Source organism: Cibotium barometz, chromosome 45 (assembly GCF_041138505.1).
Source record: "Cibotium barometz isolate CiBa-2024 chromosome 45, ASM4113850v1, whole genome shotgun sequence".
Lineage (NCBI taxonomy): Eukaryota > Viridiplantae > Streptophyta > Polypodiopsida > Cyatheales > Cibotiaceae > Cibotium > Cibotium barometz.
This window is the reverse complement of record NC_141090.1, coordinates 12,631,214-12,657,046: the sequence shown is the minus strand read 5'-3', so window position 1 is coordinate 12,657,046 and position 25,833 is coordinate 12,631,214. Positions and strand designations below refer to the sequence as shown.

The 25,833-nt window shown below is 47.4% G+C and overlaps 1 protein-coding gene across 8 annotated transcripts in view; it reads right to left on the bottom strand.

The window, feature by feature from the left end:
• The window catches only part of LOC147612455 (uncharacterized), an 83,506-nt gene that overhangs the window by 56,270 nt on the left and 1,403 nt on the right, over window positions 1-25,833 (bottom strand). The gene's annotated exons all lie outside the window — the stretch shown is intronic.

Sequence of the window (25,833 nt, the reverse complement as noted above, 5' to 3'; positions counted from 1 at the left end):
ATGCTTCTCAGTATATTGGCCTTGCTTGTGATCCATGTAAACGACGATAGCATACCTAGTAGTATCTTTCTTTTCAATAGTATTAAGCTGGTGAAATATACATTTGACCTTCTAATCCTGACTGTGGAAAGGAGCCCAAACGAAGGGTGTCCAAATTGAAACATCTGTCTCGGGAACTGTTTTCCATTTCTTCTTTTTATTTTTTGTTGGGTGGGTGTGTGTGTGTGTGGAGAAAGAGGGGGGGGGGGAGGGGGGGGGGGGTGTTTCCCTGCTGTCTGCAACAAATTTCGAGCTTTTTTTACCCCGGAAAAGAGACTTCTATTAAGTATGGAAAAAAAAAACAAGAGGGAGATTTCAAACCAAACAAGGTGGAAACCTCAACCAATCCGGTACCTTGTGCTGCCAACAAGGTCCCATATGAGTTCTAAGATGGCAATCTTTTACTTTTTCTGATGTCATCACTGCTAATTTAACCTGGTTCTCTTTCACACCCCCCCCCCCCAGCCAACAAATAATATTGGTAAAGGTTTGGATTAAAGATTCGCAAATGGCATTTTCACAAATCCTGGTTCATGGCTCATTGCACTTGCCAGGTTCTTCAAAAGCTCCATCCAGCCCATTTACTTAACAACAAACTCCAGAGAGCCAACCATCCCTGCCCCCAGAGATCTAGACCTGCCAGAGCTGCAGATCTAGGACATCCTCAGATGCCATAGAGAAGTACTACCCCAAGAAGTGGACATCGCTGCACTGTACAACACCGTTCCAGAGGATGACGACATCTGATGAGCGTCGACTCTCTTCATTGTATCGTTGATCCATGTAGTGCATGGACCCATTTTCTTTGGTGGATGTTTCTTTTTTCATGTTTTTGACAAGCAGCTATTCATGGATCATATGTACTCATTCTTAGTCTCATAGACCCTTTGCATCTTTTGTAAATATTGGGACCGAGCACAGTTTCTTCAAAGAGCAAGACACCCCAGGCCATCCTCTCATTAGCTACAGATCCAGGATATACTCAAGCAACAGAGTAGCACCGCCCCATTTACCTCCATGCATACTGTAACGGAGGAGGATGACACATGATGAACCCCACTGACTTCACTGGTCCTATTGCTATAAGATGTAGGTCCTTTTCCTTTCAGGGTTTTTTTATAATTCCATTTTTATGATCTTCAATTTACACAGGGATCATATGCAACACTTTTTGATCTCATAAACCCATTGAGTCTTTAGTAGACATTGATACTCTCTCTCTCTCTCAGTTTCACAGAGAGGGTGCAGAGCGACTGGCTCGCTTCAGAGCAAACCCAGGCATGTTCTTCAGGAGCTGTGGACACCCCCTTCATTGATGTATACCATTTTATACCCCCAGTATGGTACAGGATGGAGCTAGCTAGGTTGCATATCATGATTGTATACTCCATGCATATAGTTTTGCATTCTCCTAGTAGTAGAGCTCCATCCCCTCCCCCACTCATTGTACTTATTGCACACCCAGATTCAGCTTTTTAGTTCAGTACTTTTTCATTTTGTTGGGATGACAGAGGATACCCCATACAGGTACACCGATTTGTCTCATAGGCCGAGTTCGGTCTTTTGGAAGACGTTAATAAAATCTCTCTCTCTCTCTCTCTCTCTCTCTCTCTCTCTCTCTCTCTCTCCCCTGACTCCCCTGAGGGTATGCAGCGTCATCTGGATGCTTTACATGAGTTTGCACATGATAGTGGATTGTCTGCTGTCAACCTTGGCAAAACCAAGGTTATGGTGTTTAACACCACGCCACAATGGGTTAGGCGATCAGCTCCCACATTTACATATGGGCAGGAGATTGTGGAGTATACAGATGCATATACATATCTTGGGGTAGTATTCAGTGGGCCAGTGTTTTCGATGAGGAGAGCAGCAGAGACTAGATTGACTAGAGCACATGCAGCCCTGGGTGGTTTGGAGAGGATGTGTTCGCAGGTTCAGTTTCAGGAACCTCGAACGAAACTTTGGCTTTTTGACACTCTAGTGACATCAGCTATGCTTTATGGAGTGCAGATATGGGGACCTTCAGTGGGCCATCACGCCTTTGGTATATATGATTGCTAGGATTATTAGAGCCAAGGCCGTGGTACCTCATGAGATTATTCGAGCAGAGCTGGCGGCTGCCCCTCTGGTGATTGAGGCTCTTACGAGATCAATCTCCTACATACATGGCTTGTGGGATCTCCCCTGAGACAGATATGCACGCCTCGCCCTTGAGTCCTCCCGACAGTTAGCTTTACAGGGAGACACGGCTTGTTGGTATGGACAGATGAGGCACATGGTTTTAGCATGGACAGATTGCCTCCCTTCCAGTATTTTCTAGAGGCACCCTCTCTCACTCTCACACGGACAGAGATTACCAGACTCATTCGTCAGGATTTAGTTCAGCTGGACATTAGGAGGACATGGATACAGCCGACTGAGGAGCTGGGCACGAAGATGGCTTTCTACAGAGATCATTTTCTTTAGCTCACAGCAGATGGTTTTGTGATCAGGCCCAGTTACATGGATGTACACTTGTCTCATGCAGTACGATGTGCTATTGGTCAGATTCGCACATCCTCACACCAGCTTGAGATTGAGATTGGCCGATATAGAGGTATACCAGCTGAGGCCAGGATATGCCGAGTATGCCATGGGGAGCCAGAGACAGAGCTACATTATATATGCCGAGTATGCCATGGGGAGCCAGAGACAAAGCTACATTATATATGCCATTGTACTGCGTACTATGAGATACGTGGTCGTTTCCACTGTTTATTCAGAGAGGGTTTTGGACCACTTTCCAAAGTCATGGGGTACCAAGACCAGAGGTGTTTGGGATTGTTCTTGCTTGAGCTATGGAGATATAGAGATAGCCTGCTTAGGCGCACAGAGAGCCAGACTCAGAGGCACATTACAGACTTCTTTAGTCCGGCCATCACTGCGCCAGATGGACCACAGCAGCAGCAGGACATGGATACCGCCCACACCAGAGGTACACTGATTGATCGTGCGATTGAGCTTGGGTGGTCCAGACGCCCACGACCACGGAGGAGGGCATCCCAGCATAGACGGATGTTGCAGCGGCAGATTCGGATTATTCTTGCGAGGCATGCGAGACACCCAGTCAGGGTGCTGACCACACAGGATATTGAGGAGATCCGCCAGTGTCCGATGCGGCACATATTATGAGATGGAGGTACCTCCATAGTGTACCTTCCAGTTCCAGTTTCATTTTTTAGGTGCCAGTAGTATCATCTTTATTTTTTCATTTTCTGGGTTTTTTTATCCAGACATTGTATCAGATCCACCATGATGTAACTTTTGGTCTCATAGGTCATTATGGCCTTTTGAAGACGTTAATATAACATTTCATTTCATTTCATTTCTCTCTCTCTCTCTCTCTCTCTCTCTCTCTCTCTCTCTCTCTCTCTCTCTCTTTTCTTTTTTCTTTTTTCTTTTTCGTGAAATGGTGTTTTATATTATATGTAAAATGTACATCAGCCACATGGCTCACACAGAACCTATGGCCCCAAACAAAACCCCCACAAAAGATCCTCTAAAGGATCATGACCATGCAAACCTGTACACTAATAAGAAAGCCTCCTAGCCAAATAAGCATCCCAGATAAAAGCATCAAAGATGAGCCAGCCGAGCCGTCGTAGACCATAACGAAATAACATCTGCATCCAGTAGCTGAGCTGAGAGAAGAAAAGAAAACTGCCAAAGCAGCAAACCGTGGATACGTAGAATGTGTGATGAGTTTCCAGACAAGGAATCAAAAATGAACCCATTCCGTGTAGTCCAAATATGCCAAAGTCATGTCCATCTAAGGAAATGGAATATCACAAGGTGACTGTCTGAAGTAATGACTTGAGGACAAATCCCAAATATCCACTGATGAGCCGAAACAGTAGACCTCTCTACTGCCTCCCAAACGCGAGAGACAAAAGATCAAATCTGACGGGCCACTGGACAACTCATGAACAGATGCATAACTGTTTCAGTGCATGTCGTGCAGAAGAAGCAAGAGGCCAGTGTAATTTTACGACGGCTCAGCTGATCCCGTGTAGGTAACCCTCCCACCAACATCCTCCAAATGAAAACCTTACCTTGGTAAGGGAGTTTAGACTGCCAACCACGCATAAGAGTTTTCTACCACCATGATTTAGACTTGTGCAATCCCCACACCTTATTGGCCTTGGCTGAAACCCAATCTTTCTCTGATACAAGCTTATGATAGACTTGGTTAGCTGAGAGTGATATCAAGTCACTAGATTTACATAGTGCCCAATCAAGCCAAGGCTGATCTGCAGATGGCCGAGGCAATGGAGTAAAAGGCTCAACTGCATGCATGATGTCAACCCATAGTGGCTGAAATGTCCGAGGAACCCTAAAGTGCTGCCAAATACGACGAAACGAATATGGCCTGTCACGACCAGGTATCACAGCATCTCGGATTCTAACCAAGCCTAGCATGAAGCATCTCTGTCTGGCCAAACAATGACATGCGACTCCACAAATGTTTCGAACTGCAAAGAGTTCAAAAGTAGTCTTTCATGACCAGGATCCCACCGAGCCAACAGTAGAACTTCATGCCAAGAAAGGAGAATATGCGATAAAATGTGTGATGAGCGAATACGGACAGGATGAGCCGCATTCACAATGTCCCACCATGAAGCCTGCACACGTGTCCGCCCATGTGACAATCCCTCCAACTCAATCAAGTCACGAGCCATGAATACCCAAGGCTGCTCCTGCAAACACATATCCTGAAAAAGCGCCCACCTACGCGCCACCATATGCAAGCAGACATCCAGTAAAGCAGCCCCACCCATTCTTTTGGGCGTCGTAATGTGATTCCAAGCTATCCATGTTTGACCCATAATATTTCCTTGCCTCTTCCACAGCATAAACCGAATGGGAGCAACCAAACGGATGAGAGATTTGTGCGTCCAAGGTAGCAAAGGCAAAAAATAGGAAATCATGCTAAGCATAATAACCTGAGCTACCTTAATCCTCACATGCATAGGCCACCCTTGAGCTTTCCAATACACAAATTTATCAACGAAGTGGCACTAGTTTTTAAAGTCTTTCACAAAGTACGTTGGAAGATTAAACTTCACTTGCACACCCTATTCAACCATTTGTCTAATAGAAATCAAGTTTTTCATAATATTAGAAACATGAAACACCTCTACCATGTACTTGATTTTGCCATCTTGTATAGACAATGGCACTTTACCAACATGCACAATGGGGTGCGTAGTATCATCACTTGTTTCTATATACCCTAGTTTTTTTTCGTTATTTACATATCTCTAAAGAACTCAAACCATTACTAGTCATGTGGTAAGAGGCACCAAATTCCACATACCAATTTTCTCCTTTTTGTGACATATCTCCTATCGTGGAATTGAGCATTTGTTACATCACATAACAACTGCTCATCACCCTATTTACTTGATGATGCATTGTTCCCTTGCTATGTAACTTTTCACTTTTGATATCATTCTACTTTTCATATATCAATCCTTTGCAATGTGTCATGGTTTGCCACAGTAATAACACATCCGAGCATAAATCCAAGCAAGAAGCGCTTGGGGATCCACATCCACACCCACCGGATATCCAAGATGACGAACAATGTCTCCTGTATGCACCACACGGCCTTGCCACCCTAATGCCTCAAGATCAAATTCTGTGCATACAATGAGGGCTGATTTTGTTGAATTTATTTTCAGCCCAGAAGCCAATGCAAAATTATTCCAAGCTTCCATTGCTCGATCTATATTGGCTTTTTCGGCCCTGAGAAACATAAAAGTGTCATCCGCAAGGGCTTGAGCAACCAATTGCTTGCCATGACTGGAGATGCAAACCAACCACTTCACCATGCGATGCCATAGCATCTAGGCGAGATAACATAGGATGAGTGGCAATGGCAAAGAAAAGAGGGCTAAGAGGACAGCCCTGCCGGAGAGAACGGGTGAGAGAAATACCATCCGAAAGTCCCCCATTGAGCATAATCCGCGTGATAGAGCCAGAGCCAATGCACCAAATTAGCCATTTTGGGACCAAAGCCCATGGCTGTCATTAACTGAGAAAGGAAAGACCAGCTGACATGATCAAAAGCTTTTTCAAGATCCAGCTGCACCATCACAATCTCTTGCTTCTTTGCCTTGGCATAATCCACTCCAATTTGAACATTAAGAATATTATGCAAAATATTCCTGCCATGCACAAATCCATATTGATATGGATGAACAAGAGTAGGAAGCACCTTCTGCAAGCGATTGGCAAAAATCTTTGTAAAGATTTTATACATAATACTCATAAGTGAGATCGGGCGCCATTGAGCCAAAGAAGTAGGCGAAGGGACTTTGGGCAACAAACGAAGTATGCCCAACTTCCAATCGGCAGGCATATATCCCTCATCCCAAACCCTTTGACAAATAAGCGTCAAAGGCTCTGCAAGCTGATCAGCATATTTTCGGAAAAACTCATTTGTCAAACCATTCCAACCAGGGCTCTTTCCCATGGGAAGTTTGGAGAGAACAGCTTCCACTTCCCCTTGAGTAACAGGAGCATCAAGCTGAACCGCCACATCAGGGTCAACTTGATATCGTACTTCAGCAAACAATGACTCCCTTGCAGCCAGGACAGCCGGTGAGACATCCTCTCGAGGGGCAAGCAAATCTTCATAAAACCTGATGCAATGCTGAATAACCTCAGAAGGTTGAGTAACAAGGTTGCCTTTGGCATCCATCAGCCTAACAATATTCTCACGCATATGTTTTTGATGCAACTTATCATAGAAGCGATGAGATTGACAATTAGCATCCCGCAAAGCATCAAGACGTGCAAGTAGTTTAAAGCGAACATATTGTGCTTCCTGCACCCTAGATAGCTCCTTTTTCAGCCATTCTATGGCATCCGCAACTTCAGCATCCATAGAGTCAGTAAACATGAACGCCTGCAAGCCCTTTAAAAGCGACTCAAGGAGAGCCACATGCTGTTTTTGTATAGAGGCATTAGCAAGACCATAATGCCGTGCTAATTTCCGAGTGTTGTTAAGGAACACTGGCCAAGCATGATAATCAGCCATGGACACTCTTGTGGAGAAATGTCGTATCAACTGACGCATATAAACATCAAAAACTTCATGCTCCAAAAAAGTGTGATTTAAGCGCAAAGGCAAGCGTCCCAACAAGCCTTTATATGCATCCACAGGATGATAGACCATTTCAAACACAAGCGGCCAATGATCTGACAAAACCTGTTGCTGATCAACCATCATAGTAAGAACCTCTGGCAAAAAGAGATCTTGATGTAAAATATACATCCTATCCAATCTAGCATAAGTGCTCGGAAACTGTTGTGAGGCATAAGTGTAACCCCTTTCATCTGAATGCAACCAAGACCACATGTCTTGTTTTAGCGACCTTGCTGCAAAAGCTTTCCACGCCTTTCTCTCCGGACCATCCATTACAGAATGAGGCGACGTGGCTTGCTCCCTGGAGACACACATATTAAAGTCCCCCATCACAAAGCCAGGATGAGAGATTGAAAGAGCACACAAGTCATTCCACAGCAAACGGCGTGCACGAGCATTATTTGGAGCACACCCCTAACAACCATAAAGGCGTATCATCCCAAACAATCTGTATCACTAGAAATCTTCCATGAACATCTTGAATCACAAGAGAAGGCTGAAACTTCGAACGAACAGCAAACATAACACCTGACTACGAAGCAGGATGTCCACTGTAGAAAACATGAAACCCCTTATATACATAGGCTTTGCCAGCCAACTTATGCTGCTTATGTTCAACTGCACACAAAACATCCCAACCATGACAAAAAGTTGTACGCCAAAGCCTGAACTGCTTTTGGCGCGAAGAAATACCCTTTACATTCCATTGTACAATTTTCATAAGCCTTCCCAGAAAAGGAATCAACAAGGCCGTGTACTAGGCCCAGGACAATCTGCCAAATCACGAACCTTTTGAAGCATTGCATTTTTAGACATGGTATTTGTGATCTCAGACTGCCCTTGGAGTTTCCGAGCACGTGTCAAAGGGTAATGACCATCCCATGGCGAGATGACCTCACCCTTCGAACCAAACACAAGAGGCAATTGTTGTTGTGCTTCTTTTGTTAGGCGACTTCTGATAGGATAGCGTTCTACTCTATCCACCCCAAGAGCCCCTGTACCCTGAGAAAGTTGGCCTCCCGGCTTCTCAATCCTGGTTTGTTGCTGGGCACCTGAACCCAAAGGGCGACGAGCATATGTATGTAAGGGCCCCTGATGAGTACGCAAAGGCCCCCGCCAAACAGCATCTGAGAAATCCCCCCGCGGGGCAACAAATCGTGTCTTTTTACCATGTACTTCCACCCATGGCTGCTCAACCTCATTCTGAACATCCACATGTACATCCATGTGTTGGGCATCATGTGAAGGAGCATCATGCTCATCTTCCACGGGCAACTGCCCATCAAGGATATCCTTTGTAGCAACAACTTGTTCTTTCTTAGGACATTCGGAGACAAAGTGGCCCATCTCACCACATTTGAAACAGTGGCCAGCAAATGTATCCCACCTCAATTCATACATTAAAGGTTGCAGCCCAGCCATATTGACACGCAAATGTGTCGGCCTAGGTCTCCCAGTATTCCACAACATGCATAGACGATTTCGGTTTCTAGATGTCATTCGAGGCACCACCAAGACATCACCGATACCTCGCATGAGACCTGGTAAAACACGCCAAAACATTGGTGGGAATTGTTTCACTTCAACCCAAACTGGGCAAGCCTAGCGCAACATATCTTGGTACTCTGCCATAGGCTTCCACGGAACCACATGAACCAACTGCCCATCCAAAAAAAATGGCACCTGGTCCAAGACTGCCCTACGGGCTTCCGAAGTGCGAAAAAGTATTTCATAAAAGCCTCTCGGACCATCGTAAATCTCCTCAAGTGCCTCAGGCGACACCAAGCGGCCCAGCCATGCTCTAAGACGAGGCAACAATGGAATACGCCCAGTAAAGAAAAAGATAGCAGCACGATCATGAAAATCTGCTAGCTGTTGTAGCAACAAAGGAGTCTCCATGCATACATCAGCCACACCACTATTATCTACTGCAGCCATTTGCACGCTATTTGCCTTCACATATTCTTGCAGAAGCTCACCAGTGATCTGCAGCAAACGTGCAAACTCCGGAGAAGGTGCCTGAGAACTTTCCTCTGCATTCTCTCCAACATTCACCGGAGTATAGCTTGCATCAACATCAAGCCTTTGACGTTTTTGTTGCTCTGAGGCATCTGAAGCATAACCCACATCCTTCTCGATCATCTCCTCAATAAGATCCATGTTAAGGCTATTGGCAGCCATGTCGCCAACAGCAGCAGCCGGGTCATCCAAATCCATGTACAAAAGCAAAGAAAACTCATTCTCTCAAACCCAAATTCAGCACCTGCTGCAGTGCTGGCTGGAAACTCTTCTGTACCTGCAGTACCTGCTGAAACCCTACTGTACCTGCAGTACTGGCTGGAAACTCTTCTGTACCACCTGCTGAAACCCTACTGTACCTGCAAGTCACCTGCTAGAAACCCTACTGTACCTACAGTACCGGCAGCTGGAAACTCTTCTGTACCTGCAGTACTTGCGGAAACTATTGTACCTGGAAGAACCCCTACTGTACTGCAGCACCTGCTGGAAACCCTACTGAACCTGCAGTACTTGCTAGAAACCCTAGTGTACCTGCTGTATTTACAGTAATACCTCTTGTTGCAAGCAGCTCCACTGATAACGAAAGGCGGTGTGTTGTCTTCTCTGCAAGGATGTCGATCACACTGCCACGTCCAGGTATCGCGCCAACACAGTCACCAGCGTAACCGTCTGCCTCTCTCTCTCTCTCTCTCTCTCTCTCCACGCAGCCTTCTCCCTCTCTCTCCACGCTTTGCTCTTTTCTCTCTTCACGTTGCTCCCATCGCTCTCTCTCCTCTCTCTCTCTCTCTCTCTTCTCTCTCCCTCTCTCTCTCTCTCTCAGACCCACACATACACACAAAAACACAGAAAGGTTGCTGAAAAGCCGGGAGCAAGATGCAGAAAACACACAAGAGCAAGCTTGTAAGCTCGGGGTGAATTGTGTCGACACATTCTCTCTCTCTCTCTCTCTCTCTCTCTCTCTCTCTCTCTCTCTCTCTCTCTCTCTCTCTCTCTCTCGTTCGCTACTGTTCGCCGCCCGCTGTTCGCTATTGTTCGCCGCCCCTGTTCGCTTCGTTACTGTCGCCGCCTTCTGTTCGCTTCGCTACTGTTCGCCGCCCGCTGTTCGCACCCCTGCTCGCCGCCACCTTCTCTCCCGCTATGCTATTCTGTTCGCCTCGCTGCCCTACTCGCGCTATGCTGGCCTGTCTACCTGTATAGCAGTGTTTCTAGCAACGATAATGGCTCGACACCTAGCTGCACTTCTAGTTATAAAAACGCTGCTATTTTCACTGCTATACCCTCATTCTGTTGTAGTGTACTCCTTAACCTTGAGCTCCTCCTAGTGCTTAGCGCACTCCTATTCCATCCACAGTGTAATCTCTTGGAAATAATCCAAACATAAAGACAAGATTAAAGCCCAAGGTTATTATCCATGTAACTTCAACATTGTAAAAGGCACAAGAATCTAGCCAAAGAGGTGACAAGAAGGCGCCCTCCTCTATAGAGAATCAAGGAGAAAAATGACAGCAGTGCCCACCTACATTCACTCCACCTCTCCTACAATCACTCCACCTCTCCACATTCCTCTCCATCTCTCCTAAAATCAAGCCACCTCTCCTATATTCAAGGATGTACTCTTGGCCTATAAAAAGGCACCTTTGGGAATGAGAAATTAGTTCATGTGTAGTGATTCATACCCTCTTCATGCTTGTTTGATTAGCTTAATATCATCTTAATCATCCACTAGTAATGGCATACATATGCTTTGATCCACCATAAATACATCATTATTTCAATTTTCCTTCATGGTATTAGAGCTAGGCCATCCCTTGATACCTTAATTACACTCATCTAATCACCTTCCACAATATTATCAATAGATCATTAAGTTTTTTTATTATAAACTTAATCCCGGCTCCCTTCTCACACCCACCCTTTCTCAGGCCCCCAAGGCAGCAACATAACTCTCTCTCTCTTCATTTCATTTCATTTCATTTCTCTCTTCTCCTTGCCTGTGGGAAGGGCTGCAGAGTAATCTCGAGGAATGGCCCCGAGTCTCCAAGCGAAGCTGGAGGCCCTCGAGACGGCAATGAAGGCACTAATCAAGGAGAACAAGAAGACATCCAATTCCAACCTCAATGAGGTGGAGAACAAACTACACCGGCACATCATGGCCCTCGAAGCACGGGTCACGGACCTTGAACAAGAGAACCCAGCACTCAAGGAGGAGGTGAGTGCATTGAAAGTGGAACTAGTAGCCATCAAGAACACCGAGAAGGAAGAAGGGGAGATCAACGACAACACTCTCACGGCCATCAAAGAAGAGATCTCCAAGGAGATCACAAAGGACATGGAGGGAAAACTCGAAGCCAAGCAGTCAGGATGGGTTGAGGTGGTGAAGAAGAACATCCGTAAAGAAGTGAGGGAGGAGACTCAAAGGGAAGAGAACCAAATCATTCACACCACCATTGAGGAGGAGAAGATGAGGCATGCCCGCCGCCTCAACATTCGAGTCACAGGTATAGCCGAGACACCCGACTCCACTCCCGAGGAAGATGGACAGCTTCTATGCATGTAGCTCGGCTACAGGGAAGAGGACCCTCTCCCCTTCACCAAAGCATGGAGAGCTGGGAAAGACTCAACACGCAAGCGAGCCCTCATCCTACAGTTTGCAGGAGAGACGGAGAGGGTCACCTTCATGAGGAAGAGGATGATTCTACGAGGATTACAGGGAGATCCCATCTATTTGGATGACGACCTTACAAGGATGCAGATAGAACACAGGAAAACATGCATGCCAAGAGTCCTACAAGCCCGGAAAGAGGGCAAGAGAGCATTCTATCGCGATGGCCGTGCCATCATCGATGGCAAGGCCACCGATTAGCGCCAGGCGGCCTATAGGACATCGGCTATGGAGGATCCAGATTCACAGATACACACAGCAATTTGGAACTGCAATGGAGCACTTTGGACACATCTTGGGAGGATGGAGGAGGTCATGGAGGGACGGGACATCATACTACTTACAGAGACGCACCAGAGCCCAGAGAGGGGGCTACCCAAAGTAGAGGGCTATCAGCGGGAGTTTACATACAGGGGGACCACACGGCAGAGCACATGGAGAGGATCTGGAGGTATAGCGGTACTCTTCAAGCGAGAGCTACAGGAGCGCCTACAAGTGGTAGCACGTGACCAGGAGGCTAGATACATGTGGATTAGACTGTAGCTCTCAGCAGACAGGGTGTTATACACTGCTCTATGCTACTTCTCTCCTAGAGGATCGAGATATGCCATGACAGCAGAGGATGAGAGTAGAGGCGAGGAGGAGGACACAGAGCCATTGGGAGAGTCACCATATGCAGCCTTTTCAGATGAGATCATACACTACTCCAACCTGGGGGAAGTCCTCCTTATGGGGAACTTCAATGCACGGACACAGAGCCGATAGTGCGACATTTATGATTTCGAGCACCCCGAGGTGATGCACACACTAGAGGTGGAGGACACGAGAGCTTGCAAGTGTCAGAGGACATGGGGCCGGATAACACCAGATATGGTCATCACTTACTTGAGCTGGGAGCGCGACACCATCTCGTTATTTATAACGGGATGAGACAGTGTGGCAGGATTCAGGAGCACTGACATGCTTTCCACGATCAAGGGGGGTAGCACAGTGGACTACATCATGGGGTCCATGGAGACCACACAGGCAGTGACATCTTTCACCATCCCCCCATGTCCTATTGGTGCAGATCACACGTACCTCTTACTGTCACTGGCGAGCTCCACACCAGCACCCACACAGGCATCGCATACAACTTTCTACTTCACCCATGACTTGGCAGACATATATGAGCATCATGTATATGACGGGCTATTCCAGATGGATCCCCTGTCACCTCTAGACACACTCACCACTCAGCTGTCATCTCTACTACATACGGCCACCACCCACAGCTTCCCCCATCATACACACATTGCACACATAGATAGATTTGGGAGCATGCCCCAGAATCGGTGGTATGATGATGAGTGCAGAGAGCTATATAGACACCTCCGTGCCCAGAGAGCACTGGGGACCATTACACAAAGACAGGCGAGCCGACAGATGAGGATCCTCACACGCCGTAAGAGGCGTGCATATGAGGAGGCACAGTACTGGGATATATACCACCTACTCATGAGCATCGATGCAGCCACTACATGGCACAGGATGAGAGAGCCTCGCCCTCGTACCCCGATTGAGGATCCACACACATGGCACACATATGCAAAGAGCCTCTACCATATCCCTCAGCAGCCGCCCATACCACAGCCACAGGAATCCCACCCTACCACCTCTACTTTCTTTACCGCCTCGATGGTAGAGAGAGCTATCCGCCGGTTACAGCATGGGAGATCGGCTGACCACACAAGTATATAGAGTGAGCATCTTATTTATGCAGCTAACACACTGGGACCCTTTGTTGCTCACCTCTTCAATAGGGCACTAGTGGAGGGATGATCCGCAGCAAACCCTCCGTCCCACACGACATTGTCCGGACGGAGTTTGCTGCACCTCCTATGGTAGTAGAGGCCGTCTTCCAGACGATCTGCTTCATACAAAGGATCAGAGATATGCCATCAGATCGACTCTCACATAGAGCTTTTGAGGTGTCTAGGCAGCTCGTAGTAGAGAGTGGAGATAGGAGATCATGGTATTCACAGATGATACAGTGGCTCACTCAGCATGGTCTCGACATAGATCACCTGCCACCTTTCCAGTATGATATACATGCACCACACATCCAGCTCTCTCACAGTGAGAGGAACAGAGTCCTTCGGCAGGATTTATGGCAGCGATACACTCAAGAGACTTGGATTACACCCAGTCAGCCTCTACCGCCGAAGATGCTATACTACAGAGATCAGTTTATGCATATCTCAGCGGATGGATTCATTCAAAGACCTGGATACATGGATGTGTACATGCCTCACAGTGCCCGAGTGGTGATTGGCCAGCTCAGAGTGTCATCACACCAGCTTGAGATTGAGGCAGGTAGGGTAGCACGGATCCCCAGAGCAGAGAGGATATGCAGACTATGCCAGGAGGAGGTTGAGAGTGAGGAACATTATGTATGCAGATGCAGAGCATATAGTGTCATTAGAGAGAGATACACCACCATCTTCAGTGGACATCCCTCACTCCACCAGATCATGGAGTCCGCAGACCAGCACAGATTTGGCCAGTTCTTGCTAGAGACACAGCGCCACAGAGAGAGACTGCTACGGACTCATACCACATGGAGAGGTGGGCGACACCTCCAGCTCACTGATTTCTTCCAGAGATCTATCCCAGTGCCTACTCTGACACAGGAGGGGGTTACCCTTCAGCGCGCTACGAACCTCCGAGCCAGACGGAGACCGAGAGCACCAGGCTACCAGACTCCCAGACTACATCAGAGGGAGATCACAGAGATACGGGCTCGACATCAGCACCATATCCACGAGCGGCTAGCTCACTTACACTCACACCCAGAGATCATGCTCCGAGGTATTTTTGCCTCGCCATCGCCTATGTATCACATATTACACCCCCATTATGGTACTGGTTGGAGCTAGACAGATCTGCATTGCATTCTTGTATACCCTACGCATATAGGTTGCATACTGAGCCTCTAGCAGTAGTGCTCCATCCATCACACCCCCCCACTAGCTCAATACTTTCATACTTTATTTCATGTTCATTTTGTCCAGAAGACATTGACAGTTGTACATTGATTTGTCTCATAGGTCGAGTTCGGCCTCTAGTAGACGACGTTAATACAGCTCTCTCTCTCTCTCTCTCTCTCTCTCTCTCTCTCTCTCTTTTATCCAGACATTGTATCAGATCCACCATGATGTAACTTTTGGTCTCATAGGTCATTATGGCCTTTTGAAGACGTTAATATAACATTTCATTTCATTTCTCTCTCTCTCTCTCTCTCTCTCCATAGTCAGCCTACACGGAGACGATCTGGTAACATGCCCCATAACAGTTGGTATGATGAGGAGTGCAGAGAGATGAGGATCAGATTACAGAGAGAGGTGCTCATGGGTGTTACCACTCACAGACAGTCACGGATTACCTTCCGGCACCTAGTGCGACGGAAGAAGAGGGCTTATCTTGCTCAGTTAGAGAGGGATTTGTACCAGTTATTTATGAGTCAGGACTCAGGCGAGGCATGGAGACTATTCCATGAGCATTCACCATCACCAGCCATTACCTCCACAGAGATTTGGGGTGAGTATGCAGCATCCCTGTACACAGCACCAGGACAGCCGCCCCCTGCCAGACCCATCGGAGCCATGCCCAGAGACATGTGCTTTCTTTACTGCCTACTGAGATGGTAAGGAAAGCTATTGACAGGATGAGGACTGGGAGAGCATATGATCATGATGGTTTGGTAGCAGAGCACTTTATTCATGCCAGATATATGCTTGCAGAGCTTATTGCTATGATGTTTAACCGAGCCATGTGTGAGGGTTTTCCTGAGACTTGGAATATGTCCACGATTGTGCCTATCTTCAAGTCAGGGGATCCCATGCTTCCTGGGAATTATCGTACCATCATGATTGGTCACACATTGGCTAGATTATATGCATCTATTCTTGAGCAGGAGTTGAGTAGATGGGCAGAGAGAGAGGGCATACGTGCATCAGGGCAGGCAGGGTTCAAGAGAGGTTTCTCCACTCTAGACCATATCTTGACACTCGGAGCTATTATTGAGGGGGGCAGATTATATGGCAGGAGGATTTATTGTTGCTTTGTGGATTTCCGCAAAGCTTTTGACACAGTACCGAGAGCCAGACTGATGCGCAGACTACAAGAGATGGGAGTGCCCACAGAGCTGATTTGGGGAATCATGGCTTTATACAGGACAGTTGTGGGGCAGGTACGTACTACTCAGGGTATATCTGAGATGGTTCACTCCACTATTGGGGTGAAACAGGGCTGCCCCCTTTCTCCCACCTTATTTGGGATGTATGTGGATGAGGTTTCGGACTATGTAGAACGGGAGGGTGACAGAGGAGCACAGCTAGCAGGGACATGGATTCCGCTGTTATTGTATGCTGATGATATTGTGCTGATCTCAGATTCTCCAGAGGGGATGCAGCGTCATTTGGATGCATTGCACACGTTTGCAGAGGACAGTGGATTGTCTGTTAACCTTGGTAAAACCAAGGTGATGGTGTTTAACACCACAGCACAGTGGGTTAGGAGGTCAATACCCACCTTTACATATGGTCAAGAGACAGTGGAGTATACAGATGCATATACTTACCTTGGTGTGGTTTTTAGTGGCCCACTATTTTCCTTGAGGAGAGCAGCGGAGACCAGATTGACCAGAGCTTATGCAGCATTGGGGAGACTAGAGAGGATGTGTTCGTCGCAGGTTCAGTTTCAGGAACCTCGAACAAAGCTCTGGCTCTTTGACACTTTGGTCACTTCAGCCATGCTGTATGGAGTGGAGATATGGGGACCCTCAGTGGATCACCACAGCCGAGCTGGTAGCACTGATGGATGGAGACGTATGGAGAGGTTCTTGGTTTCTATGATTTCCCGGATGATTAGGGCCAAGGCCTCCGTACCACATGATATTATCCGTGCAGAGATGGCTGCCCCCCATTGGTAGTAGAGGCACTCACTCGATCAGTCTCCTTTATACATAGCACTTGGGCTCTCCCTAGAGACAGATATGCTCGCTTAGCCCTGGAGTCTTCACGACAGTTGGCATCACAGGGAGACGGATCATGTTGGTATGCACAGATGACAGCTTGGTTCCAACTGCATGGCTTTAGTATGGACAGGCTACCTCCATTTCAGTACTCCCTGGATGCACCCTCCCTCTCTCTCACACGGGCAGAGATTACCAGACTTATCAGGCAGGACTTGACTCAGTTGGACACTAGGAGGACATGGATACAACCGACACACGAGCTTGGTACGAAGATGGCTTTCTATAGAGATCATCTTCTCCAGCTCACGGAGGATGGGTTTGTGATTAGACCCAGCTACATGGATACTCATCTTTCTCATGGGGTACGGTGTGCTATTGGTCAGATGCGCACATCCTCACACCAGCTAGAGATTGAGACTGGCAGATTCAGAGGAGTACCAGCTGAGGCCAGGATTTGTCAGCTGTGCCAGATGGAGCCAGAGACAGAGTTACATTACATATGTCACTGTCCAGTATATTATGAGATACGAGGCCGTTTTCACTGCCTGTTCAGAGAGGGCTTTGGACCACTTTCTAGAGTCATGAGATACCAGGATTAGAGATGCCTCGGATTGTACTTGCTGGAGCTGCGTAGACATAGAGAGGGTCTCCTGAGAGGGAGGGGATCAGAGAGGGAGAGACACCTACAGAGGCAGATTACTGGAGGACATTGAGGATATCCGCCATCGACCAATGAGAGACATCTTTGGATAGTGATGTGTATGATGGTTACCTTTGTTGCTGGAGTTTTCCTCCCAGATGTTATCCATTAGGAGCTCCTAGTACCGTACTTTTCCTCATAGTTGTTTCAGTTTCAGTTAGTTGTTTAGTTGTTTTTAGCTTTCCTTACACAGACATTGTATCAGATCCACCAATTGTTGTAACCTTTTTGGTCTCATAGGTCATTTTGGCCTTCTGAAGACGTTAATATATCATTTCATTTTCATTTCTCTCTCTCTCTCTCTCTCTCTCTCTCTCTCTCCGCCTCCCTTTCCCCACCCGCCCATCACTCTCACCTGCACCCTCTGCTCCCGCCCATCATTTTCACTGTGCGTGACCCCCTCCGCCCGCCTTTCCCCACCCGCCATTGATCAGTCCCCCAAGGCAGTAACATTATAATTTTCTCTCCTACTTGCAGCACGCACTGCCCTGCCTGCATACCTCCCATACTCCGCTTCATGGGCCCTACCCGCTAGCACTCTACTACTAGGAACCAGCACAGAGGGGGACCCCTTTCAGTCCAGGAATGGAGGGCTCTCCAGACACACGCACCAGAGGTGAAAAAGAAAGGAAATACAGCACAGTTTGGAGTAATACACAGAAGATCATGGATTCTCATGTTAAGGCAGGAATGACAGCCGTGAAGGAGGTACCGTTACTGTGGATTTCGCCACAAAGCAGGATTGGTATGCAAGTTGCAGGACTTGGAAATCGAAAATATGCACAAGAAGCTTGGAGAAATACCAGGGTCAGCCGAGCTTATGTGCATGTGGCACGCCTCCATGCAATAGGAAATGGATAAATGGAAAGCAGAAATGCAGGCCCAGTTGATGAACCAGTTAAACGAGATGCGGGGAGAATTTATTAAGATGATGGAAGCCAAAAACAGCCAACAAGCCCTGCTCATCACAGGGTTAGAAGCAACAAGCTCGTTGTAGAACGCACGCGTGTAGAACCAGTCAAATACTGACCGAGTCGTTTGTGACACACATAATGTGGTATAAGATTGCTCGCGACGTGCTATCCCCGCTTTTTTTCAGATAATTATTTAACTACACTCCATTCTTTGATTTGCACACTCAAGAAAGTAGGTCTTTGTACCTTATGAATTCCTCGTGTTCCACTTAAGAAAAATTTTGTATACTTTTTAATGATGAGATGAATATGCTTAGGGAACAAGTGAAGACCCTCCAAGAGGAGGAGGAGAAAATTGCCAGTGAGGCAACCACATGGGCTGAAATGATCCCAAAGACATAGAGGCAGGTGGCTGAGTCATACATTAGACACTAGATTAGGTGTTTCCACCTTTTGAGGGACAGCCAAGGGCTAGCCAAGATGTACCCTTTTTGTACTATAGAATATACTGAAACTCAGCTCTCTCTCTCTCTCTTCTCTCCATTTGTCTTGCTTGCGTTTTGCATCAGGTTGTTCCAACATGGTGTTTAGGGCTCAAGGAAGAGTCCCAGAGCTTTTGCATGTGACATTTGCAGCTTTAGATGCAATAGCGACACTAGCGGCTTTCTCGAGTCATCCTCTCGAGAAGATGAACTTCAGTAAGTATAATGGTAAACTCGATCCCACAACCCTTTATTCCTGGTTGCATCAATTTGAAGCTTATTTTACTGCAATTAGAAAGAATGATACTGATAGAGTGATCTTGGCTAGTTGGTATTTGGAAGTTGAGGCCATTCCATGGTGGACCCACTGGGCTCATGGCCACACCAGATTAGGTATGGCAGCTTATGTCTTGGACGAGTTTTTCCTCCATCTTAACCGGTGATTTCTACTGCCCCATTACCTTGAGCGACTCAAAGAAAATAAACCCATGTAAATCTGCTACAATCATCCACAAGCAACGTAAAGTACAAAGAACCTCCCAAGGATGGGGTCTGCATAGGTCCACAGAAGTCAGTGTGTACCAACTCCAAAGGTTTCAAAGCCCACCTTAAGATTCCCTGTGCTGCTTACAACGAATACAAGAACTACAGTGTCCCTGCCTGCTACCAACATCTGGCAAGCCATCCACCATCTGGTCTCGGAAAGCCCGCCGCAGCACATCCACATTCAAGTGGCCAAAATGGAAATGCCACAAATCACCGAGCTGAGTACCTGTCACAGAAGAGAGTGCTGAGAGTCTGTAGATCCCATTCTCCCCTCCGCCTTCCCAACCTTGGCCTGTTGCTTTGTCCCGGAGAGCAACAAAATGCTCATAAAACTCCATCCAGATGCCAGCCTTGCAGACCTCATGCACTGACAAAACATGAAAACCAAGAGCTAGGACATAAAGAACACAGGAGGAATGCTTCCTCCCTTTCCCATCGGGAATAATCTCCATCTTGCCCTCACTGTGAATCCGAATAGTGGAATTGTCACCAATGAAGATGCGACTTGTCTGCCATCAAAGATCCTGTAATAACTCTCGGGAAAGGAGTCGTATGCCTGGAAGCACCACTATCGAGAATCCACTCCCGAGTATCCCTAGCGGCGAGACCAACTGCCTCCCTGCTCGAAGAAGATGAAGCATATGTGACCATAATCTCCAAGTGCACAAAAGTCGGAGTCTTTGCAGCTACCAGCTGAAGAATCAGCACTCTTCTCGGTACTCCGCTAGGGCACTTCCTCCAATAGTAAACCCTTCTGGCCACAATGGTTACAGGTCCACTCGGCCTTCAGAGCATCACGCTTTGAGTCGGGCTTCTTCTCAGAAGATTTGTCCGATAAAGACTTCCCTTTGTCCTTATTGTTGTTGTTGTTGTGGCCTTTCGACCGCTAGCCAATCAAGGCCTCAGAACCTCCCCCCTATGGAGGTTTCGTAAAACGCTCTTCTTGGTCCAAAACCATAGGCACAAGCTCCTCCCATGTGATGGTGCTGAGCCTCCCACTCGTGATCAAAGAGGAGTAGAAGCTGAATACTAAGAGGTTAGATGAGACAGCAAAGTGATGGCCATGTCCTCTGAAGATATCTCCTTCCCAGCCTAACGAACCTCCTGCTAAAGATCCAGTAGTTTGTTGATGTGCTCCCGCATCATCAAAGACTTTGCAGGATTCATCACTCGCATCTGCACTTCCAAGGAAGTCCACTTCATGGATAACACCCTGTTATACAGAGCAGCCAAGTGCTGCCAAATCCCTCTGGCCACTGTCATGTGCTTGATATGATTAATCACCTGGGGTGTGCAATTAAGAAAGATGAAAGAACGACCATGGACATTGACACGATCCCATAGCTGTGCCTGAGCCTCCCGTTCTTTCCTAGTAGAGGGTAAAAGCTCCCTGTCCTCCAATTCTAGCCGTGGAACACCAACCACAATGAAATCAGCCAAGTCATAAGACTCTAAGACAGACTCCGTTATTACCTTCCAGATGCCATAGTTGGTCCCGTCCAACTGTTGATCCACCGGGAATGTGGGAAGAGTGGGGATCTTCACATGCTTCTCATATTAAGAGACTAAGGTTATGTAAAAGGGGAAGAGAAGGGTGTGTGTGTGAAGGGACTTAAGGTCCACTAGCTCATCTATTTAAAGGTGGAGCTAGAAGGCTTTTTAGTATGGAGCAAGAAGCCTAGTTGTATTTGAGCAACTTAATAAGCAAGATATTTTCTTGTATTTTGTGAGTCTCTCTCCTCCACATAGTTGATCTAGCATGAGCACCACGAATTATAACATGGTATCTAGAGCTTGGCAAGAGTAGGTCACTTTTGTGGTATAGAATAGGTCAATTTTCCTATCTTTTCCCTTGTGTGGAGCTGAACCTCCTGGCAGTGGAGGCCCTCCAGCAACTTGTGGAGGCAAGAACTCGTGGAATGTTCAACTAAGAACTTGTAGAGGAGGCCCGGGCGCACACATTCGTACAGCCAATCAGCCGAATCGTCTCCTCTCCGCCGCGGCATTCCGACTGGTTCAACTCGGCGCTGTTTCTGCTGCGCAGCTGATGCCGTACAACAATACACCGTGTATAGGCGGTTGTAGGTTGCATTGGCTTAGGGCTTTTGAAGCCCATAGCCTTAGGAGTCTACAGCTCGAATTTAAGCCCTAATGGTCGCTCGACGCGGTTGCTATAGGAGAAAAACCAGGGCTGCCCTCTTGAAATCCATTGAAGCTCACCATTAAAGCTTCAAAATCAAGTTTTTTGTTGCTCTAATCCCCTCTTCTTTGCTCTAATCACCTAAGTGCTCTTGTGAGGGCTTGTTGCTGATCCAATTTTTGATTTTGAAGCGGTGGCCATACACCATGAGGTATTCATGAGCCTCATTCTCATCAAGCTCCATCATCAACATCATCTTCAAGTGCACAAAGCTTTTCAAAGTGTGCTTATGAGCACTAATAGTGTTGATTAACACTAATGAGGCTTCTAATCCAGCAAAGGGGAGTTATTCCAAAGTGTTTTTAAACACTAAGAGTGTTCTTAAACACTAATGGTGAATCTAATCACCAATGCAAGTGTCATTAGACGCTAGAAATGTGCTCTTAAGCACTAATTGTGTTTTTAAACACTAATGGTGATCTTAATCACCAAACAAAGTGTTGCTTAACACTAATGTGGTCTTAACCATCAAAGGAGGTGGTCTTTAACACTAAGGAGGCTCTTCTTCATCAACATTGGAGGCCGGGCACACACCATAAGTGCCACATTATAAGTCTTCATCGTCAACCCGCTTCTATGCTTACCTTGGCAAGCTTCCAAGGAGAAATGGTGCAACCATAAGCCGTTGTCTTCATCCCATAAGCCAAAGAGGTTGAAGTTTTCTGCTTTTTAATCAACAAAATCAATTTTTTTGAGTGGTTTAAAGTTGGACACATGTACACTAAGTGCTCATCGTTAATGTTTTTGTGTATCACCCTTGAGGTTCTTGTTTGTAAGAGGCATAGGCATGTCATAAGCCATATGCTCTCATTTCCCAAGCCCAAGGCATGTTATTCCGCTACATATTCAACATTTTCATCTTCTAAGATGAGTTGTAAGGTTGAACATAGCATCACTAAGTGCTCTACCTTGTTGTTTGTCATGTTTTTAAGCATCTCTTGGCATTGTCTTTGTAAGAGGCATAGGCAACATTATGAGCCATGCCCTCACCTTCTTGTGCCAAGAATGATGTACCTTATTGGTTTGAACATTTACCTCAACCACTTACTCACTTTCATTAAGCTTGTACCTTCAAACCCTAATGGGTATCATGTAACCAACATGCACAAAAGCTTTTGTTGTAATCAAGGAGTAGACACTGCCGCCCATTGTAGAACTGGCGCACCCCAGAGGTCACTTCAGCTGCCGACTTTATGACTGCTCGCTGAAGCTCTCGCTCGCCCCCCTGCTCGCACTAACTGCACGACCCCCCCCCCCTGTTTTTTCCGCCTTCGCACTGCTCCCCCCTCCCCCGCCTGCCATCGTGCTTGCCCCCCCCCTCCCCCGCCTGGCTGTTCTGCGCGCCCCAGCGCTGCTGCGCAGCCGCCCCCTGCTCCAGCTCCTCTTCTTCGCCCCCCCGTCTGTCTTCAGCGCCCCGCCCCTCCTTTCAGCTGCCGTCGCCTCTTCTCCCCCCCGCCCCCCCTTCTTCGCGCTGCAGCCGCCTCCCCCTAGGGTTTTTGTCCTCGCCGCCTTCCCCCCGCCTCTTTTCCTTTTCTGATTTTTCGTTCTCCCTGGGGTTTTCTTCACTTTTTGCCTTCCGCCTTCCCCCTCCATTCTTTGTGTGCAGCTCGGTTCCAGCAGGCTCTCCGCATTCGCTCCCCCTTCGACACAGCTTCAGACTCTGATGGAGGCTCCTCCCGCCCCGCCTCAGAGGGACTCCCCTGCAGCCCCCTCGCCCGCCCCTGAGGACACCCCCATCAGGCTTTCTCTTTCGCCAGAAGAGGAAGCGAGCCTCACCGCAGAGGTGGAACGCCTCCAGGCTCATTCCACCATTTGCCGTATAGTCGGCACTCGCCCCAGCAGAGGGGAGATCCGGGATCTTCTCCAGGCTTGCCTTCTTGCAGATGTGGGCAAGATCCTGGACGTTCAACTACTGGGCCGTGGACATTACCAGATCGAGTTCGAGACCGCCCAGAGCGTGGCCAAGGTCCTAGCCATGAGTCCCCTTGACATCAGGGGTGCTCGGGCTTTCTTCAGACCTTGGCAGCATGGCTTTGACCCAGCAGCGGCCGAGCAGGGAGAGCGCCTTTTCCATGTTACAGTTTGCTTCCCTCGACTCCGCTGGGAGTATCTTCCGCTCCTCTCTAGGCTAGGAGCATTGGTGGGTTCGGTACTAGAGACTGGCCCCACAGTAGCTTCAGTGGTGGCCAGAGCAGCTGGGCTACCTTCGAAAGTTTTGGTGTCTGACATCTCCTCCCTTCCGAAGGTCATTCAGCTACCTAGGATAGGGGGGGGGGGATGGATTGATCAAAGAGTGGAGTTCTCGGGGCTCCCGAACCAGTGCTTCATTTGCAGGCAGGTCGGTCATCTAGCCAAGGCCTGCCCTCGCAGGAGACCCCGACCCTCACCGCAACAGCAATGAGTAAACATAACTTTCTTTTCTTTGTGCAAAATCTTGGGATCCAAACGGTAATGCCAAGGCATCCCAGGTATTACATCACATCCCGTAAGTGGTGCCACGAGAAAGTCTTCATGATCCAAATATACTTGAATCTGTATGCGAAGCTTCCCAATGATGGGAGTGACCTTAACTTCCTTGCCCTCAAAGGCAGCATCTGCATGAAAGTCCATGCCCAATTCCTTAGGCTTTAACCCAAGAGCAGCAGCCATCTGTATGGATATGAAGTTATCTGTTGAGGCATTATCAAAAAGGAATAAAGCTGTTTTGGTCCTTTAACTTGCCCCAAGCTTTGCATAAAATCTTGCTCTTTGGTTCATGTGTAGTGTTACCCTGAACATCGGGTATAACATTCACACTCGGTTTGGCATCCTGCACATTATTCTTTTTGAGATTCTGGAGGCATTGAGCTTTCATGTGATCTTTGCTCCCACATGAGAAACACTTCCCCTCTCTCATGCAATCAAAGTTATACTGTCTGGACAGCTTAGGATCATCCTTTTTACTCCCCGGCTTCTTTTCTGAGCCCCCTTTTGCATCCTTGGACTCATGAGACATAAACTTAGGTGGCTGTCCACCCTCAATGAGATGCACAAATTCTAACAATGGCATCCTCCCGTGTCCGTATCCTTGATTCTCTCTATTTGGATGTAGAGATTTCACATGAAGTCAAAGGAAGTTCTTTTATATTGATCCCGCCCTCGGGATAATCACAGATGCTTGGAGCCTTTGGTTGTATGGCGGTTTCCCTATGAGGTACTTGCACAGGAACCAGTGAGTGGAATACCACACATCTTCAATTATTCTGTGCGGAATACCACACATCTTGTTCTAGGACACATTCAGAGAGTCCCTACTCTCAGACCTCATTGGGAAGCTTATGGTATCACACCAGACATTCAAAGGACTTTTTGGAGGAGGTTGTGGCACTCTTACAGGAGGACACAAATATCCTCCTTTATTTGGCTCTCTTCTTGGTGGCCTTGCCAACAACCAATGGAGATTGGTTGTTGGTGTTAGCCCAAGATGCCCAAGCTTTGCAAGAGCTTCAGAGATGGTTTAACATTGCTTATGGGAGTGCAAGGAAGCTCAGACAATTTGGACTGGGATAGCACACCTCCTTGGCAGGATGAGGAAGAATGCTTACATTTCTTTTGGTGCTATTACAGTCGGGCCCACAGCTCAAGTATGAGGGGAACATCATGGATTTGGTCATTATGATCAGTCAGGGAGTTGCTCGCGGTGTCATCTTCTAGAGATACCGGAGTCAGGATACGTCCCCCCAGCACAGAGGTTGGGAGATTATTGCCCTGGCACATTTGGAAGGCTAGATGCATTGAGGCCATTGAGGGAGATTGGTTTATGAGTCACAGTGCATTTGCAGGATTTGGAGTGATATCATCCACACACTCATGGCCACTTGGGCCAAAATCGAGGGATGTTCCAAGGCTACAGAGAGAAAGCGCAGCCAATTTATAAGAGAGTGGGATTATGCATCTTTTTCACTCCCACTCTTATGGGACCTTGTTGGCAGCTCAAGGTACCAGATTAGTTAAGATTTCCACCTTTGGTTAGAAATCTCCCTCTTGTGTCCCCAAGGCGGTAGCCTAGTGGGGATAAGAACT